The following is a 6,345-nucleotide window of genomic DNA, read 5'->3' on the forward strand; positions in this document are numbered from 1 at the left end:
CTCATCCATGTGTGGATCATTCTTGAGCTACCCATGTGTCTCATTTCTCCTACCGACACCTGTAACCTACAGAACAATGAAAACAACTACGGAATTGTGAGTTAGTTGTGGAAAGTGGCTACATTCCGTAGCTGATAAACAAAACCTAGATCAAATAGAACACACAATGATATAATTTGAAAATCACTCAAATAGACTCCTGAAATCAACATGTAACAACTTTTGATAGCTTAGGAGTCACCGACATGGGAAAATAGAAGAGCAAAGGTTTAAGAAAATGCATGGAAGAGAGGTAGTTTTGGGGCTCAAAAAGCATCCCATGTAAATATCTCAAAATGTGTTTAGCAACGATCCAATGTTCATGGAGAGGCTCGGTCATGAATTGATTCAATGTGTTCACTGTATACCATACATTTGGACAGTTGTTCACAAGGAACATCAAAGCCCCAATCAACTGTGTATACTCAGATGGATTTGCCAAATCAGGTCCTACAGCTTCTCCCCATAACTTCTTGAAGTTCATTTCCATCGATGTGGCCATGGACTTGCATTTTGTCATTCCAAATGTCTCTAAAAACTTCACAACATATTTTCCTTGTGAAAGGAAAGTATCATTGGGCCTTTGCCACTCCTCAAGACCTAGAAAATATTGCATGAGTCCAAGGTCCTTCATCTCAAATTTAGAGGCTAGCTCCCTCTTACACTCGATCATTAGAGGCTCACTACCTATTAAGAATAGATCGTCAACATATAAAACCAAAATCAACGACATACCTTGGACTACCTTGAAGTAGAGGTTTGGATCAACATTGCTTCTTGTGAATCCCAACTTCACTAAATAAATGTCTATGCAGGTGTACCATGCTCTGGGGGCTTGCTTTAAACCATACAATGCCTTCTTCAACCTACAAACATGTGTCTTTTGATCCTCTACTTCAAATCCATGTGGCTTCTCAACATACACTTCTTCTTGTAACATGTCATGGAGGAATGCAGTCTTTACATCCATCTGATGAAGAGTCCATCCTTGACTTGTAACAAAATCTATTATCTAATGAATGGTTATGTATCGAACCACATGTGTAAATATATCATCATAATCCTCTCCCTCTTTCGGTGAGAATCCTCGAGCCACGAACCTTGCCTTGTATTTCTCAATGCTACCATTAATTCCATGCTTGATCTTGAATAGCCACTTTGAAGTCACCACAGATTTCCCCTTTGGTCTCAGCACAACATCCCATACATCATTATTCATAATCAATTCATATTCATCGACCATAACATCTTTCCAAACTTGTCCTTTTACGACTTCTTTGAATGTGGAAGGTTCGTCTTGAATCATAATGCTCATGGCTGCAACATATCGTTGGTACCAGCATGGTTGCTTCCTTTCTCTAAATGATCTTCGAACGTGAACATGTCTCTCAATATCTTGTAGAGTGTCACGTAGCCAAAGTGGTCTCTTCCTATTAGGAGTATCACTTGGAGGAGGATCTAAGGGATCCATAGGCTCCATGGGATCATCAATAATATTAGTCTCAGACGCGGGCATGGAAGGACCATCTAGAATAACCTTGTCATCATTCCTCTTCTCAGGAGGAGGAGGTGGAGGAAGGTATTTTGATTTTCCAAGAGAAACATCTCCATCGAATGTTACATCCCACTAATTTCAACCTTCCTTTGACCAGGAATATAAATACTATGTGCTTTGTAATTTTCACAATAACCGACAAATGTACATTTTCTTCTAGTGGCCTCCAACTTGTTCCTTTTGTCCTTCGATACATGAAAATATATGGGGCATCCAAAGATATGGAGATGGATAATGTCGGGCTTGAAACCTGTGAACACTTCTTTGGGGGTCTTTTTCTCCAATGCTTGATGGGGCACTTTGTTTTGAACATATACAGCAGCATGTGTTGCTTCCCCCCAAAGGAAATTTGGAAACTTTTGATCAATATGGAGCATGGCACAAACAGTGTCTAATATAGACTTGTTCTTTCTTTTCGCTAGTCCATTTTGTTTGGGTGTATATGGCACAATTGTTTCCTTTTTTATTTCTTCTTTCTAGAAAAATGCTATGAACTCATTTGACATGTATTTTCCACCATTGTCAAACCTGAATACTTTTATTCTCTTCCCTATTTAATTTTTTATTAAATATTTGAACTCCTTGAATATTTCTAAGGCCTCATCCTTGTGCTTCAAATAGGATATCCACGTCTTTCTTGAGAAGTCAGCGATGAAGGTGATGCAGTAGAGATGACCAAAAATAGAGTGTACATGCATCAGACCACATATTAGAATGAATGAGATGGAGGATTTCACTTATCTTGTTCTCACTAGAGGGGAATGGTCCCCTTGTCTTATTTCCACTCGCACAACCTGGACATACTCCATCATGTTGGGCTTGAACATCAGGACTACCAGAGACCAATTTCTTCGATTTCAGAAGAGCATCATAATGTAGATGAGCCAATATTCGGTGCCATGGCTCTCTTAGATGATTAGTATTATGAACCAACTCTAGAATTGGTCTTCTAGTGACTCTATAGAGTCCTTCAAATTTTGATCCTAAGGTGAATGCATCTCTCATAGGTGAACCAGCAAACCATGACAGAACTTTTCCCTTGATGAAGGCAACCCTCATCCCTTTATCTCCCAAGGCGGATATATCTTGGCCCATACATAACATCATGCAGCAAAATTGATTCCCTAGAATTCAAATGAAATTTGACGGATCCATAACTTTTCACGAGATGAGTGGACTTGTCTCTAAGGATAATATTCAACTTAGTCTCCCTCTCTACTAGATTAGAGAGAAATTCCTTATATCCAAAGAAATGATGAGTGGCCCCACTATCAACCAATGAACTATCCCACGAATACAGAGGAGAAGAACTAGTAAGGGTAGAAATGAGAATATATTCAGATTGGTTTACAACATTACTTTCATACCTAGGAAATCTTGACTTCTTTTGAGGACGAAAATATTATTTGCAGTTGCTTGAGGTGTCCCTTCTTCTTCTTTCATATCTTTTATTGTGGTCATTTCTTCGATCATCTTTTCTTATTTTATTATTGTATTTGTTGTTGTTTCTTCTAGTGTTGTAATGTGGCCCTTTGTTCTTCTCAAGAAAATATTGTGCATAATGACCCTTCTTGTGACAATTATATCATTCAATATGATATGATGTTCTATCATTCTTTCTTTTTGCATTTTGAGGAGGATGCTTTCTTGATGGACGTCCTTTTCCTTTCTTCTTCTCTTTGTCATGAATGATATATGCAGTGGGCTCTCCTTCTCCGTGTTTTTGAATTATTCGTCTTGGTATCATCCTTGATTCTTCTTAAGTAAGCTTTCCAACAATTTCATCAAATGACGGAAGGACATTGTTGTTGCTTATAGTAGTAATGAAGGTTTCCCAAATGGGAGGGAGACCTCTAAGAGTCACAATCACTAATTCCCTGTCAAGCACAGATTCTCCAACTCTCTGCAATTGATCTCTAAGGCAAGATATCCTCATGATATAGGATTGTACAGCTTCTCCTTTGTTCATCTTGGTGTCTTTGAGTTGATATTTCAAAGTGATGATCTCATTCAAATTGTTGATTTCATACATGCTAGCTATCTTATCATACATATCTTTGGACTTCCTTAAATTCCCAACATATGCAAGTAAATGATCTTGTAAACCATCAGCTATAATTTTCTTTGCTTTGGACTCACCTTTCTTGTACCTATTTTTGAGAGAAGCGGAAGCATTTTCTGGAGGCTCAGGCATTCTTCCTTGAATGTACTCCAACACATCATTGTTGTCAACTATGATCTCCAACCTGACTTTCCATGCAGCAAAGTTTGATGAGTCACCCAACTTCTCATGCTCCTTGAAGGTAGAGGAAGACATCTTGATGTTGATTAGATAAGCTCCTTTAACTTTCCAAGGATGATGACATCAAAGCTTGTCTCATTTTGGGATTTTTTCTTCACCTTAGCTCTGATACCATGTTAATTTTTCAGATTGTTCTATGTTGAATCAATTACTTTAGCCCAATTCAATTCTTCAATTATAAATTCTTCCAATCATTAACAATGTTTCTAATCATTAACAGTGATTGAAGATAGAACAATAGATGCAATGACAAAGGAGACAATAGCACAACCACAAGAGACACCATATTGTTCAAAGACTAGGGGAAAACCCCACTGGGGGGAACCCTTTCAAATCTTCTTCTTATTAGATTGTCATAAAATGTTTTAGTAGAGTGTACAATAATACATAATCATCAAGAAAATATTTACCTAATACAAATTAGAAGAAAACTTTCATAATTACTGTACAACAAAGAGAAACCTTCCAGCCTTCAAACACATGCAGTCAACTGTAAAACCATAGCTTAGAACCCCAGTTGCACTCAAGTTATTATGTGAGTGACTATGTTTTCTCGGTCGCTTCCTAAGACATTGTGAGCGAGCGACTATGACTTCTTGGTCGCTCTTTGAAGCATTATATGTGACCGACTACGGTCGGATCTGCCCAAAACTGTCTCAGAGCCTCGGTTTCACCCTTCAAGATGTTATGTGAGCGACTATGGATTCCTAGTCGTTCTCTGAAGCACTGTGAGCGTGCAACTGCAATCATATTTGACTTGCGGAAAGCGTGCGACCGGAAAATAGAAACCCTAAACACGTGCAAGCCTGAGACCTGTAATTATGAACCTTGCGCGAGCTTCCTTCGTCAGACCTGTGCGAACCAAACAATCGAAGAAGAGAAGACGATGCTTGATGATGATGTCTAAATGAGCTTGAGGTCTCTTGTAATTATAGGCTTTCATGGGTGTCCATTTGATGTTTAGGCCGACCTTTCCAATTGTACATGTGTGTGAGGTAGACCTATCCCAGTGTACATGAGTGGATAAATAAATTCAAAAACCAACTTCTGCTTGTCCAAATGAAGTGATATTTAGGTCGATTTTGGTCCTCTCAAAAAGTGGAATTCAATGCAATCATCATCTCTGTAATATGATCTATCAAAGATGGAATTTTACCCTATTTGCATAAATTAACACTTATATCATACATTTTCTACTGATGAGAGCATCATGGAGATCATGATTCTAGATGATGTGTCATGGGACGATCATCATCATCATTCCTCCTTGCTGGTTTCCTTCAAGAGTAATATTATTGGCCCAATGTCGTTGAGATATCTACGAATTTGGTATCCATCCATGGTATCGATTCTTAAAAGGATTTTTCGAACGTTGAATAGACTATCCCTCTCGACATTTTGATCAAATCCGGCATTATTGAGAACTTACATATCAGTGTGTCTTTATCTCTTGATGATATCAAGACCTATAAAGTTATTTTCTAGGAATTTCAAGACGTTTTCACCTGGTCTTATGAAGAGATTCCAAGTATCGATCCAAACAACGTTGTACATGAAATTAAGATGTATCTTGATGCTAAACCATTTTGACAACGCCTCTGTCTGGTTCATCCCAAGAAGGTTGTCGTTATTAAAGTTAAAGTTGGAAAACCTACACGCATTGGTTTCATCTACCGAGTACCTCTAACTAATTGAGTGTCAAGCAGTGTTCCTGTCATGAAGAAACGGGGAACAATTTGTGTGTGTGTGTGTCAATTATCAAGGCATTAATCATGCTTGTCCTAAGGAGAATTATCCTACCCCGTTTATCGACCATATTTTTTATGATTGTGCTGGTTGCGAAATATTTTCGTTTATGGATAGTTTTTCCAACTACAATCATATCAACATTCTCCCAGCGGACCAACATAAAACTAGATTTATTTGTCCCTGGGGCACATTTTCCGATTGCAACCCTATGACGTACATTGTCACGACAATTGTTGGGGGGCAAGTACTATAAATGGATTTTCATCCTCCAGGAGTTTGATTTGGATTTCATCAAATCCAAGTCGAAGAAATCCTTAGTTTTTGTTGAGCTAATTTGCGATCTTCCCACTACTAAAATTGAAACAACATCTGGTGGTTCTATTCTGGACCAGTCATTGTTCCTGATCACATCATTTGAACTGTGGTATGGAGACATTATCATATATCTCCAAACCCATACTTTCTGGTTCGATACCTCTCGCTCTGACTAGCGATGTATCTGATAACAAGCTAAAAATTATATTATAATCAAAGACATCCTTTATCGTCACGGTATCAATACGATTCTCCGAAGGTGCCTCACCCATGAGAAGGTCGAGAAAGTATTGAATGAATGCCATTATGGGGCATGTGGTGGTCATATGTCTGGTTACGCCACCGCACAGAATATTTTGTGTGTTGGCTCCTTTTGGCCTAATAT

Source organism: Pinus tabuliformis, chromosome X (assembly GCF_031772625.1).
Source record: "Pinus tabuliformis cultivar Carrire ecotype Pingquan chromosome X, CPIR1, whole genome shotgun sequence".
NCBI lineage: Eukaryota > Viridiplantae > Streptophyta > Pinopsida > Pinales > Pinaceae > Pinus > Pinus tabuliformis.